Below are 16,330 nucleotides of genomic sequence, written 5' to 3' on the forward strand. Positions count from 1 at the left end.
TACCCCCATCTCACATCTCGCATGCCCACCAAGTGCGCCCGCGAGACCCCCGTCTCGAACCTCACGTGCACCAATCAACCACATAGTACCTCACACCTTGAAGCCTCACAAGGCCTTGCTTTCCATGGAAGGTGTAACAAATGGAGCAATTATATGAGCAGAGGAGGAACATTCAAATGTTAAAAGAATAGGATGCCCTGTGGGGGTAAGAACCTATACATGACTCAAAGAAATTTTACAGGTATGAAGTATGTATGGGGGTATGACTCTGAAGACCCCAGGTACTTGACCCTAATATGCACGCTAGACAAGTAATGGTCGGACGAGTAAGGTACCTGAGGTGATCCTTCTTAGCTAACCTCTCACATTCGTACCAAACATGTTGTGGAGGTACAACCAGGTATTGAAGTTGAGGTGCTCCCGCAGACCCGTGGCGTGTACTAGAGCCGACCACCACTCTCCTAGCACCACTACCATCTGTAGACTGCATATGCAGGGTTGTGTCCCCATGGACCACCATGAACAGTGAGCCAATAGTGCTCTATTATAAATATTACTTCCCTTCACCGGAGAAAGGGGTCAAATTTTTGGGAATTTCGTAACCAGTTATTGCTAATGAAAGGGATATTCAACATTATCTTTTTTTTCTCTCTAGAATTCCAGCATTGATATTTTATGTTCTTGAAATAGTAAGGAAGTTTGCTTCAAGTTTAGTCAGTTTAAGTTCACTTCTTTTACAACCCAAAAAGTTCTTGATCTAACTTAGTTGACGAGTTCTCACCATCAACAGTTTGGAGCCGTTTGTGGGAAGGATAAGTGTCAAGCCACTTTTCTTCTGTTGATTTCAGTAGAGAAAGATACCTAGACGTTCCAACCATCTGAATGAACCATGAGAGGTTTAGGTCTACTTGGACGGAGATCAGCTGAGGCTTCCATAAGGAATCCTCCACCACCTGAAAATGTGGATGCACCAAAAGAGCCCAGGGCTCCTAAAGATGAACGAAAGGCTTCATCCCCAGCAGTTCAGGCAGATGGAAACCGTCAAGGACCGGCAGCAGCCCCTACAGTGGGTGCTGGAGCATTTTTTCCCCCAAGGTCACCGCGAGTACTGAACTCCGGATGGAAAGATCCGGGTCCATTAACACGCAGACCCGACAAGAGTCCCTGAGTACATTCCATAAGCTCAAGTTTTAGGACTCAATTTTTTGAAGAGAAGATACGCGAGTTACACCGAAAGAATCAAAAGCTAAAAACCACCTTACAGAATATGCAATAGGCGTTGAATGGCGTACTACAGGGAAAGTCAAGCATGCCTCTTCCTAGGCGAAAGGAAAAAGGTCAGGAAGTAGGAGAAACCATAGTCCCTGTAGATGACGGGAGGACTCGACTCTCTACTAGCAATACCCCACAGCCTAATCGACAGGAACGTCTCGGACGGGTGAAGCAGCTTAGGAGGCTAGCGCAGATGAACGACACTAACGCGCAAGATGAAGTTGAGGTCACCTCAAGGGAAACACCCCCAGACTTAAGGGAAGAGCATAATAGGAAAAGGAGAAATGAGAGGACGACACCTCTTGCGGCTCCTTCGGAAGGCAAAAAGAGAGGGAGGGCCAATCCATCCAACTTGAGAGACTCCTTGAACAAAAGGACAAGATTTAGATACTGAGATGAGGAGCCTACGGAGCAAGATAATTACCACGTCTATGGGGCACGCTTTCGACGATGAGGTTGATTAGGAATTACCCTTCGTTAGAGAAATCTAAGCAGTGTAGCTCCTAGCCAACTTCAATGAGCCTCAAATGACCCCTTACGAGGGCAATATAGATCCAAAATACCATCTTGATGCGTTCAATGAACTAATGAAGTGAATGGGAATTACTAGCAGAGCCAGATGCAACTGTTTTGCTGTCACGTTAAAGGGTCCTGTGTAAAAGTGGATTAAGAGACTCCGGCCAGGGTCCATCAGGTCTTGGCAACAATTTTCTGACGAATTTCTCTAGCAACATCACGTTGTGCGTGATTAAACCATGCCAGGGACAAGCCTCTCTATTGTGAAACAAGGAGAAGAAGAGAGCCTAAAGAGCTATATCCATAGGTTAAATATGGAGGCAGCCTAACCTGTGGGGAGTTAAAAATGGCCATTACAACCGGGGTGCACCCGGGTAGTAAGCTGTGGGATAACATGCTAGAGGGGGAGGTCATTGACTTAGACGATTTTTACGAACGGGCACAAAAGTACATTCGTGTCGAAGATGGCCATGAGAACTTGAAGGAATCAAATGTAAAGCCCTCAGCTCCTGAAGGTTCGAATGACGGAAAATAGAAAAGAGTGTATGAAGGGCCAAGATATGACAACCAGAGGAAGCACAAACACGGAGGTAATCCTAGGCAAACATCCCACACCTTCTACACTGACTTAACACATACTAGGGAGCATATCTTCGTAGCAAACGAGAATCAATTCCTCTTCCGAAGACCCCAACCCGTGAAGAGATATTGGTCAAAGTGAGATGCCAAAAAGTACTTTCAGTATCATAAAGACATTGGACACACCACAGTGGAATGCACTCATTTAAAGGTGGAAATTGAAGAACTCATAAGTAGGGACACTTGGGTAGATACGTCCGATGAGAAAATGAATGACCAGATGATTGACCACTATCGCCACGAGCACGAGATGTAGCCCTAGAAGTGGAAGGAGAGGTGAGGACGATCTTCAAAGGACCAGGATTCAGAGGAGAATCATGAAAGGGGCGGGATAGATACACCAAGGATGCCAGATGAAGTCCACCCCCATGCATGCTATGCTTAGAACATCGATCCCGAAAAAAATTAAGGGGGAAAAAAACTCAATAACCTTCACTGAAGAAGACTTGTGGGTGTGCATTTTCGCACAATGACGCCTTGGTATTAATTGTACAACTGGCTAACATGAAGGAGCATCGAGTTCTGGTAAATAATGGAAGCTCCATAAACATCCTATATTGCTCGGTCTTAGAGAAGATGGGATTGGGCATCAGGAACTTAAAGCCATGCAACACCACCCTGTATGGGTTTACAATAGACTCGATACTACCCCTGGGCACAATCGAGTTATCCCTCACCAAGGGAGAGCCGCCCAGACAGACTACTGTAATGGCAAACTTTCTCATAATAAGCTATTCCTCGACCTTCAACGTGGTATTAGGGAGACCCTCTCTGATAGAATTGAAGGCGATAACCTCGATATACCACTTGGCCATAAAATTCCCAACTCTTAGGGGGGTAGCGAGCGTGAAAGGGGAACATAAAGAAGCAAGGGAATGTTATAACACGTCCCTCCACATAGTCATGAAACTGCCAGAACCTATGGCGATGGTAGTGCATGGGAGCACAAACCCGCGTGTGTTCAACCCCAAAGTTACTGATGGGATCAAAATCTATGGTTGTGCATACACTCGTGAGAGGGAACATCGGGTAAAGCTTCACTTTTAGTACGATAAATCAAAAGGGTTACCATAGTTACCCCCCCAACATAGTTTTGAGTCCTCCTCTTAAAAGCAGCTAGGATTTAGAGGGGTAACCTAGAGGCCCTGATATGTAGTAAGGACAATGTTGTAATAGATACCTATGTACTCTACTCATTGTTAATGAATCTAACTCTCGTTTATCTATCACTAATTGGAATTATCAAAGTGCATGAGCAAAATGATCAAAGTGCCCGACGAGATAAATCTTGCACACCACTTGGGGGGGAAGAGTATACAGCCAAAAGAGACCCTTATAAAAAAAAGGAAATGAGGAAGAAAACCTTGCAAGGCATCTCTTGAGTTCACGAGGATTAGCTACCCTTATGAACATCAAGAGGGTCAAAAGATCCTACAAGAAGAACCTCCTAATAAAGGTTGATACCTCCACGGGAGGAGAGGCCTCAGGAAGAGCATCCACCAATAAGCCTAGAGCGGCCACCAAGCCGTCTAGCCAAAAAGGGTCCTTAAAGAGACCCTTGTAAAAATAGTACTATGCATAATGACGAGAAGGACACTTCTCGCAAGAAATAACAATCGCGCGCATATATATATAAGATGATGGGTATAACCCAAAGGGTCAACATATCCTTACAAATACAATCAAAGTGCACCAAAGAGACCATCACTACCGGTCCAAATAAAGTACCAACATGTTATTAGAAAAAAGAGAGACCTATCAAACCCCTTTGAGTGGTCTCAAAAGGACTTCAAGCATAAAGAAACAAAAACAAATGATCACATATATATATAAGAAGAACGTTGCAATAATGTTGCTTGATAAAGTCGACATCAACCACAAGAGGACTTAGAAAATATCCTGAAGGAAAAAGCAAAAAAAAAAAAAAAAAACTAGGAGAAACCTCTTCTGTATAATAAGGTTCGAATAAGCATACAACCAAATTGAATTGAAAGATAAAAACTGTAGAAACAAAATCTCAAGGCCTCCCGCCAAGAGCATTCCACTCGGCCATCTTGGCAACGACATGGTCAACAAAGGAGGAGAAGTCAAAACTAGGGTTGTGCCTCCACATTCCATAAAGGGTGCGCTCTATGAACTTATACTCAACCTCTACCAAATTAGCTTCCAGGAGAGTGACCCACCCTCGCAACACCTCAGCCTTAGCTTCCGCTCTCTTCTTCTTTTTTGATGATGAAGAGGCTTTTGCCAAGGCTTTCTCCAGCTTGAGGTTGACATCAGCAATCTGTCCCTCAAGCTCATGAACTCTGACCGCTACACGACCCCTTTCAGCGTTGGATGAAGATAGGCTCAGTGGTGAGTCTACGAAGTGTTGAGCCACTAGAGAAGCCTGCAAGGAAGCAAAAAGTGAGTAAACAAGGAACCCAAAACAAAAAAAAGACCAATGTAAGACACATGAACTCACCCAAGTTTTGGAGTGCACAAGGGTCTCCCCAAGCTCTACCATGGTAAAATTCATGAGACCTCTCCACTCGTTCTCGGGGATACCCTCAGAAACTCGGGCATACCTTTGCACATAAGGACCTGACATTCGACCCACCCAGGACGTCCTCTCCAAATCTAGAGTGACCGGGTGAGCAGGGATAGATGACCCACTCACTGAGGGAGGAGGAGGCACAAGATCATTAGACAAAGGGAACCTCGAATGGCCATGACTAGTGAGAGCGTAAGGGAGATTTTCAAATTCATCGGAGAAAGGAAGAACGAAGCGCCTTTGCATGGTCTGTGGACCGCGAGAATGAGAAGCCGTGTCGCAGTACGTAGGAGCAAAAGAGGGGCACCACCCAGAGGATGAAGATAGCCAAGTTGGACGTTTAGATTTGGGTGAAACCTCCTCAGGCATCCATTCAACATCACCCTCGTCTGAGTGATGTTCTGCCGAAGTCACCTTCTTCTTTCGCTTAGAAATGTGCCATAGTAGGTTGGGCTCCAAAACCCTAGATAGACCATCATGATTGAAGTTTTCCATAGTAAAGAGATGGGCAACCATTTTCATTGCAGGGCCGGCGTCAAGGAAGACATCTACCAGTGCTGCCTCCGACTCAGAAACGTCGGGGACAGTAAAGCTCTCTGAACAATAAACTTAGTGATCAATATGAGTATAAGTTCCACAATAACAAACTCAATATAAAAGGAAATACTTGATGTACTTACTTGGAGATGAGCGGAAATGTTCCAGAAACTCAGGTTAGAAACGGCACCCTCTATCAAAGAGACCTGAGAGTTGGCATTCTGTAAAAAGTAGAAGACCTTAGATTTAGGAGTGAGCATGAGATTGTACATAAAATGCACCTCCTGGGCCATGGCAGCGAGATCGTTAAGCTTCATGACTGCCATATACAGGCACCTTAAGGTGAACCAACTATTGGGTGCTTGCTGAAGTGGAGCAAGGTCGAAGTGATTAAGGACCATTACGAAGAACGGGTGTAAGGGAATGGTCCCACCAACCTTCAAAATATGTTCGCTCCTAGTGACATAGCCCTGGGGGGATTATCAACCCTACACTTATTGGAGGGTACATACAACTTGTACTCTTTGCTAATGAGGTATTTCTCGGATGACTCTAGCAGCCTATTTTCTGACACGTGTGAAATAATGGTGGACACCAATAGAGGACCAGAGTCCGACTTCTCGGGAGCGACCTGTCGTCTCATTCTCTTTCACAAAGGAAAAAGTTGAGGTCAAAACAGAGCAGTTTACCCTCCATTTTCTTCTTCTTGCATGAGTTTTCCACCGGGACATTGCGTGTGGAAGAATCAAACATGAGTTGATTTTGGACAAGGGTTGAGGGGAACCAGGGGCGACCTCGGGGCAACTATAGGGAGAACACGGGGTTGAGGTTTCAGGAGGGAGGTTTCTCTCCATGAACTCTAGCTCCATTTGTAGGTCAAGAAGGTTCAATCTAAGGCTAGCAATGTGATCATTAAGATCAAAGGAGAAAGAGACTCCATCACCCCTCAAAGCTGAATCTATCTTGCTCTCCACCACCCAGATTTTATTCCTAAGCTCGGCCATGCGTTCAAGGTGACATATACGGGCCCTCCTTAAGGTGTCGTAGTTTTGGAAAGGGTTGTTTTCGGGGGACCCCGAGTCTGAGGACAAGTCTACAAACTCGACCCCCGGAGGAACAATAGACCACCCCTCACAGGCCGTAAAGTCACGTTTCGTTGGTGATATGGGAGCAAGTGTATGTGGAAAGTGCACTACAAAACACAAAGGAATAAGCTCAAAACTCTAGACACAAGTGCTCGAAACAACCTACTACGGGGTGCAAGGGAGGGTATATGCACAAATAGGTGCATATACATAAATTAGCACACGAGGAACTCTGGTCGGGACACACCGTTGTAGCTGCAGAAATACCAGGGTTCGAAAGTACAAGCCTACAAAAAGAAAGGAGATAGATGTTTTAGTCTCTTAGCATAAATAGATATTTACATATAAAAAAATACGGAGAAAAGAAAGAAAAAGTGCCCTTGTGAGGGATGGAACCACTCACTTCTTGGAAGATTTGAAGACAAAAGTACCACCAAGCTAAGAAAAGAAAGTGTAGTAATTGTGTTTGAATCCAATGATTGATCTATGGTAAAACATGAAGCCAAACACCCATATTGAGTTCCAAAAAGATAAATGATAGGCTAACATTCAATATGAAGGGATCATGAGGATCACCACTTCCAAAGTGTGTTTTTATATACCACCAAAGCAAAGAAACACACTAACACCACCTATGCTTGGAAGACACCATAGCGAAGAGTCTACCAGAGCGCCTAAAGGCCCTCTCCTAGACTAGGGGCAAGTGTGGATGCTAAAAATTCCATACTGTTAAAGACCCACATCTGTGCTATGGTCCCGTGAAGGCCAGAATGCGTACATGTGCCTACACCCCTAGACATATGATGGGCAGCCTCGCCAGGCGAAGCCCCGTTAGCCACATGATGCCCCATCTAGCACCTCGCACACCCAGCAGGTGCACCCTGCGAGGCCCTCCTCCAAAGCCTCGCTCACCAAGTGGCTACACCCCATCTCGCACCTTGCATGCCCAGCAAGTGGACTCCGCAAGACCCCCATCTTGCGCCTCGCGTGCCCAGCAAGTGCAACTCACCAGACCCCCATCTCGCGCCTCCTATGCCCAGCAGGCGCACCCCACAAGGCCCTCATTAGGTGCCTCACACACCAAGTAGCTAAATCCCAGTCTTGCGTCTTGCACTCCCAGTAGGTGCACCTCGCCAGACCCCTGTCTCGTACCTCGCGTGCACCAATCAACCACACGGCGCCTCACACCACGCAGCCTTACAAGGCCTTGCTTTCCATGGAAGTTGACACCAATGGAGCAATTATATGAGCAGAGGAGGAACAATGAAAGGTTAAGAGAATAGGACGCCTTGTGGGGGTAAGAACCTACACATGACTCAATGAAATCGTACAGGTATGAAGTACGTACAGGGTACGACTCTGAAGACCCCAGGTACCTAACCCTAATATGCACGCCCGACAAGTAGTGGTCATACGAGTAAGGTACCCAAGGTGATCCTTCTTAGCCAACCTCTCACATTCGTACCAAACATGTGGTGGAGGTACAAATAGGTACTGAAGTCAAGCTGCTCCCGCAGACCCTTAGCATGTATTGGAGCCGAGCACCATGCTCCTGCCACCACTACCATCTGTAGACTGCATATGTAGGGTCGTGTCCCCATGGACCACTATGTACAGTGAGCCAATAATGCTCTACTATAAATATGACCTCCCTTCACCTAAGAATGGGGTCAAATTTTTGGGAGAATTTTGTTACCATTTATTTCTAATGAAAAGAGATATTTAATATTCTCTTTATTTTTCTCTCTAGAGTTCTAGCATTAAGATCTTATGTTCTTGAAATCGTAAGGAATTTTAAGTGTGGGAAAAATATATTTTTTCTTGTATTCTTTGAGACTTAATTTGTGTAGCATAAACTTATACATGTTAAACAAAATAATTATTTTTAATTTATTAATCTTAACTTTCAGCAACTATCTATTTTATTTAAATGTCACAAGCGAATTTAATCCCAACATTTTCTTAATTAAAATAAAGAAAACCATACTTATTAAGAATTTGAAAATGCATGTTTATATTTAACAATATCATTTGAATATATGCATAATTTAGGGTATTAATTTATTTCAACAAACACACAAACTTCCTTTCATTTAAAAGACATTTCACATTTTTACCAAAATCTTCCAGCAACATATTAAACCCTCAAAAATCACCAACTTGGAATTAAAACTTATATTCTCTTCATAAAATATATAAAAAACTGTAGGTATTAATTTGAGTAAAAATTTCATTTTAATGTGAGTTAAAACACCCTTGTAATTTCATAAAATCAACATAGCATTCGGGACATCACTTATGCATGTAAATCATTATTTCACCAAATTTCACACCAAATATAAACAAAAATCTGCAAGCATATTTAATCATGAAATTCATCTTTATATCATGCTTCATAAAACTCATACAATAACCTACATGCTTAATAAAATTAAGATTTATAAAAGACTTAAGATAAATTCTCAATTAACCAAATAAACTAGCATGTTTCTAATGGGTGTAGGTGACATCAAAGAAAAAAAGAAAAATGACCAACATGCATTGATAATTTCCCTATAGACCGAAACCTTCTTGAACATAAACATCAAACACCAAAATTCTCATTTACATTCACATGAAACCTAGCATGTTGCTACACCTCTTTTAAGTAATTTAATATTACCATTAGCATGAAATAAATTAATGAAACCATCTTAATTGATACACACAAGGCCGAAACATCCATAGCACCATTTACAAAATTATATCACCAACTTTTCCTGCCCTTTGAGAAAATAATACATTAGGTTTATAACAAGAGCATACAACAAGATCATGGTTACTAAGGCATACCCTAGCACTACTATAAAAAAGGCTATTTAGCAAGCCCTAAAAAATTTTTAGGGCTCGAGCCTTAAAATTTAGGTTTTTTAAGAATCGCGTTGTGAGCCCTAAAAGAATGTTGATAGGACTCACAGATGTTTTTAGGGCTAGCATTGCGAGTCCTATGAAGTTTTATTTCTAATTTAAAAAAAAAAATTGGTAGCCAAAGCTCCTGCTAAAGCTCTGGGGACAGTGGCGACACCACCACCCTACAACGGTGCTTCGAGAAAACAGTGATTGGCTTTCGAATCCTAAGGCTTGTGGAATGTTGTGGTGGTGGTGGTTCTTCGTGGAACAGAACGTGGTGGCCGGATTGGAGGCAAAAAGTTTCAGACTCCATAGATTCCGAGGATAACCAAAAATGAAATTCGGTGACTTCAAACCCAATCCTTGGTTGGGTTTTGCTCGCATGAAAGTGTTGAGTACGATGGTGGTGGTGGCTCGACTCTCAACGACCCAAGGTTGTCGGAATCTCATCAGAAACTGTTGGAAAACCCAAAATCGCAAGCTCCATTGTCCGCCTTAGGGGGCGTGTGAGGGTTCGGGCTCGCATGGGTCAAAGCTCTGGTGGCCTCCGAAGCTCCCTAGTTGGCGTGTGTTCCTAGTGGTGGCGGGGAAGGCGACGGTCGGGCTCTTCAAAGTCTCAGGCGGGAGAGAGGGAATGAGAACTTCAGGTGCGGGAGAGAATCCGAGAGAGAGGAGAGAGAAAGATGAGGGGAGCTGAGTGGGAGATAAGGTTTGTTTTTTTAATTTATTTATTAATAAAATTTAATTTGTTAATTTATTTATGTATTATTTTTTCGGGCACTTAAAGTGTGTCCTTAAAAGTCTTCACTGACTAAAATTTTTTCATAGTCTTTTAGGACTCACATTAGTAATTAGGGCTCACACCGTGAGTCCTGAAAGATATTTTTTAAGGAATATCAATGAGTGCCCTAAAAAGTCTAGGAACTTTTGTTTAAAAAAATAAATTCAAACTTTTAGGACACACATCAATTTTTAGGGCTCGGACAGCGTGTCCTATAAGAAATTCTTTAAGGACTCTCAATGAGTGTCCTAAAAAGTCGAAGAGATGTTTTTAGGGCTAGCATTTAGGTGAGTGCCCTAAAAAAGTGTCCTAAAAGATGATTTTTGTAGTAGCGTACTCGAAACATACATGCTCAAAGGAAATATAATAACCTACCAAGACCCACAATCTAAATGCATAGAGATAAACCATAGACAATTCCCAATATATCAAAAACCATAAAGAAGATTTACAATAAACCATCATGGTAATAGTAAAAGGCTAGGATTCTCCATTACCTCCTTGATAGCGATTAAAGACACAAAAGAATTGATCAATCCTTTGGCACCTCAAGACCTAGGTTATGTCAAAACCAAAAGAGAAAATTTATTGCTTAGAACTTAAGATGAAGAGAATAGATGAAAATAAGCCATGAACATTAGAACACATTCCCTAGGCTCTCGACATCCCTTTCTTCTTCTTCCTCCTTTCTCTTCTTTCTTTCTCCCATGAGCTCTCTCTCTCTCCTTCTCCTCCCAATTTTGGCAGCCAACAAAAAAATTCCCAAGGCTCCTATGTTCTCCTGTTTCTAGCCTCTAGTGACCTAACCTTAAGAAGAGGACTCAAGTGTGAAAAGCTAAATTCCTATCCCACAAATTAAGCTAAATCCCATCATTTCCACTCCTTACACCTCACCTAAACCCTTATCCTAATGTGAACCAAATCAAAGATAAGCCTTGTCATCTTTTCCTACAAGATGACAACTTATATTTCTTTTCTTTTCTATTTTCTTTTCATAATAAAAGAAAAAATGTTCAAGAATCACATTAAGTCTAGATTCATAATACTCTTTCCTTATTTTTATTCTTCTTTAAAAAAATGAAAAAAAAATTAAAACACATTGACACACACACTCAATTAAATAAAAATAAAGTAACATATTCTAATCATATAATTTTGTCACACTTAATAAAATTTAAAACTAATAATAAAACAAACACCTTACACAATTATTCCAAATAAATCAATTAATTCATAATTCACATAAAACAACAATTCAGACAATATAATAAAATAAATAATTCATCACACTTAACAATTAAATAAAACAAAGCACAAAGTTAATAAAATAATAAAAAAAATTGGTGCGCTACACCCTGCCATGCTAAAGATCTGAACGGACTCGCTAAACTCCCGCCCTGACTTGCCCTGCGCTTTTGATGTGGGTCGGGTCAGACATGCCTCGGATGTGATAAGGCGGGTAAGACCCGACCTGGTAAGGTTTTTTTTTCTTTTTTCTTTAATAAAAGAAAAACTAATTTATTTTAAAAAAATGTAACAATATAATAATAAAAGGCAAAAAAATCTGTCATAATAGACAGAAATGAGTTGCCCAAAAGTTTTGATAAATGGTCTTGCATACAAAAAAAATTTAATATATTTCAAAGCAAAATATTAATTTTCTCCTCTATCTCTCTTAAGTATATTTTATCTTATTATATATATAAATATATTTTTGATCGTGGATCACCCTAAATAGTCGTGGTAATTGGTTTTTTAAAATATTTCTTTAATTATAAAAAAAAAAAACAACAACAACAATTGGGTTGGGTCGTGATCCGACCAACTTCAATTGCTAGCAGGTCGTGTTGGATCTCGACCCACCCTGTTTTTGCACTGCTTATATCCAGATTAGGGGTTGTCCCATCGAGTCGGGGCTTCGCCTTGCCCAATCCACTGGGTTTTTTTGCCATCCCTACCCATCAAGGACCTTTTCCTTGCCAACCCAAACCCATCTCTACAATCCAGTGAAGAACATAGCTTGTGGGGCTTGGATATCTGATGCTTGGTGGGCAGAAGTCACCCTCAGTTAAGATGGGCATATGTCATCATCAGAGGAGATGGGTATATGTCATTCAAAATCTCATGCTTCTTTTAAGCACAAAGGATGTTGCCATGGCTAAGAAGAAGAAGAAGAAAGGTGGGAGAAGGAGGGAAGATTGAAGATTAGGGAAGGAGAGAAGAAAGAATAATAAGAAAAACTATTTTCTATTATTAGATTAGATTTTTTTAATTTTATTGTGATTTTCTTATTTTTAAATTAATTAATTAGTTTTTTTAAAATAAATATGACCTAGACCAATTAAATGGTGGCATGTGGCTATCACATTAGCTTTTACAACGCATGTAGTGACAGTTGCACCCAAAATGTAACGTTTGATATTTTTGTCATAAGTTGTTTTTTTATGTGTATATAAGTGAAATAAATTAGAAACTATACATATTTATGCCACATTTTCCCCTATTATATTGGTTTGGTAAATCTTATTTCAAATTTAGGTTGATATATATTTATTTTATTTTCATGTTATATAATTTTAGAGGCTTAATATAATTATTTCTGTCTTATGATATGTCAGAGTAATTTACTCAATCTTATTTTAAAATTTTGATGGTATATCATTTTATTGACTTGGTACATCATTCTTTTCTGCTATGTTATATCAAAATTTTAACCTTATATCAAATTTATATTTAAATTTGTGTAGTATATTAGTTTATGAGCTTGGTGGTATTTCTGTTTTATTTATTGTGGTATATCATTTTTTTATCTTATTTATATGGGAGGTCCCTAAAAATTACATGTTTTGGTAAGTTGGTTCTCAAAATAAAAAAAAAAATTGGGGCAAATTGGTCGCTAAACTTGCTATCTGTTGGCACCATTTGGCCATTTAAAGGTGTTGAGACCAATTTGCCAACAGATAGAAAGTTTTGACCATTTTCCAAAAAAAAGGTCAATGGACCCACTTGTTAAAATAAAATTTGGAGACCATTCATACAAATAAATATTTTTCTTTTTATCAAACCTTATCATCAATAATTGTGAATTTTTTCTTTTTATATATTTTGATGTTTACTGTTGTGGAATTTTAGTACGCAAGTATATATATTGTGAATAAGTAAAAAAGTGATAAAGTCAAGTTTGTTCCCATGAGCATTGATTACTAATTAGTAGTTTTTTAGAGTTTCAGCTCTATTTGGAAATCGATTAACAAGATTGTTGAAATAAAAAAAACAAAATAAATTGCAAATAAAAACACAAATATAAATTTCAATGGAATAAAAACCTAAGGTATTTAATTTCATCAACTATATATCCAATCTATTTAGGATTGTTCATCAAATAGCCCACAATGCACAAACCGCACCATAATTTGCAGTTTGGAACCCTTCGCGGTGGGGATGTAGTTTGCATTTTTGCCAAACTGTGAGATGAGGTTTGAGGTTTTAAATTTTATAAACGTGGTTAAAACCCCACAACACCACATCGTTATATAAATTAAATTTTTTTATATATTTTTTTTTCAATTTTACTATATTTTAACTTAGTGCATATATATTTATATAGTATAATACACACAATATCTAGAAAAAAAATATTATGTTTCATAGGATGCTAACACATATTCTACTTCAACATTATATATTCCTCCTTAATTAAAATCTCTACTTCTATATCACATTTTTTCTTTGTTATTTGTTTGTTTTTTTTTTTTTTGCTTAAAGTTTATTAGTTTATTATATTCATAGTTTTGTTAAGCACTCTTTAGTTATGCGCTTTATTATGAATTTTTATGAATAATAATATTTAATTATTAAATTATTTGGTGATAGGTATAAACCACCCACACCGCACCGTACTGCAGTGTAAAAATATTGTGCAGTTTATGCGGTTTAAGGTATATGCAGTGCGGGTTGCAGTATGGAAAATTGCTCAAACCATATATGTGATGCGATTCAATCAATTTGAAATATATCCACACTGCCCACACCGCACAAACCCCTAACTCTATTATTATGATTAATCCAATTTTATAGTTCTTCTTCCTATAATGATATCAAGTTTGCTAAATCAAATCATATTTTTTCAAGTTATAAGATTTCAATTTAAATTTTATTTTTCTACTTCCCTGTGATTATTCTAAATTGTAATAGACATTAAGAACAAGAACTCAATAGCTTCACAAATCATATAGATATTCTCATCCAATATGTATTTATCAGTATTTAATTATAGCATATCTAGTTCTCCTTATCCAGATTTTGAATTAGATTCATTAATCATACAAAATACACTATTACAAATATAGGCTTTCTCTGCGCTTTTTTTTCAACCTAAAAAAAAAACGCAGAGCAAAGTTTTGAATGACTCTGAAATTTCACTATGTTATTGCGAATTTTAAAAAACGCAGTGTAAAGTTTGAAGTGTGAGGTGGCGATGACTTTTCTTTGAGGTTTTTTTATAAAATTCTCATAGAAATGTTTATTACTTTTCTCCGCGGTCATTTTGATAAAATCACAGAGAATCTACTTTTCTCTGTATTTTATTCAAAATAACTGCAGAGAAAAGTCCCCCTTCCCTGTATATTGAACCCGACCCTTCATTTCCTCATTTCAGGCATTTTCACAGTCGCTTGAAACAGAGTAACCCTTCTTCCCCAGCCACAGTAAGTACCATTTTCACCATTTTTAAGTGTTGTTTTTTTTCTTCATTTTCTTCCACATCAACACTTTAAAACTTGTAAATATACAAAATATTGATTTATTTTAAAGTTTTAGGGCAAAACTTAAGAAATATTGAGTGGGTTTAATGTATGTTTATATGGTGGTTTTTAAGCATTTTTTAACATTTATGAACGTTTGTGGAGGATTAGAAGACATTTTCATTGTTCAAAACAGGTACTGATCACTTAAACTTGACTTTTTCTTTTAATATTTGAGATTTTGGTATTTTTTGACATTATTTACCTAGTGTATTTGTTTTTTAATAATGTTAATATTAATTATGTTAATTATTTAAAATGTATTTTTTTTATAATTTTTTATATTATAATATTATTTTTTACATAATTTTGTTATATTATTCACATAGTGATTTTTTTAAAATTTATTTTTGTAATTATTTTAGGAATCCAATTACCATATTTACCAATCATTTTTTAAACTTTATGGTAGGAAATACTTGTTTGAAATTGAAGTGTGTTGAAATTGTTGAAGATTAATTTTGAAGGTGAGTAATAATTACTACTTAATTTTTTTATTTTATTTTTTATATTTAGAAACTATTGTTAGAGCAGTTTGAATATATTAGATATTCATCTGTGGAGAAGTAGGTTCTGAGATAAAATTGTGTGCTATGGAGATAACAAAAGGTTGAGAACATGTGTGTCTTAGTGAAGTAGGTTCTGCGAATTTTGTGTGTTGCGGTGGTACTTGATTAATATATTGATTGAACATGTTATATAGGTTAATATATGTAATAGTTATGTTTGTTTATGTTGAAATTGTAAATATATAAGAATTTTGGATATATAATAGAAATAGAGGAACTCTGCCATTTTATTTCAGAATTTATTAATTGAACATAATTTTTTATTATTATAATTTCAATTTTCTATTCAATATTGACATTGGAATTAGGTAGATAGTATCATTATCGATAAATTATGGATTCTTGAGAATAGAGAAACACAAAAATTTCAAGACAGATTAAACCAATTTTTAGAATTATGATAAAAAAAAGTTGTAGTGATCCGAAAATAAGACATAGTCCATGTATAGATTGTGGTAATGGATCAAACTAAAATATTAGCATGATAATGAATCATGTATTTTGTCAGAGATTTGATACAAGTTTTCGTACATGGTATTTGCATGGGGAATCATTGAAAAATAATAATCCTTATCCATTTGAGAGGCGAGGGGTTGATGATTTGGATTATAGTGATTATGATGATCATCCTATGGAATTGCTTGATGAAGCACAACAAGAGTTTGTTACTGATCCTTCAAAATTCGATAAATTTGTTAGAGATGCAG

This window comes from Humulus lupulus, chromosome 6 (assembly GCF_963169125.1).
Source record: "Humulus lupulus chromosome 6, drHumLupu1.1, whole genome shotgun sequence".
NCBI lineage: Eukaryota > Viridiplantae > Streptophyta > Magnoliopsida > Rosales > Cannabaceae > Humulus > Humulus lupulus.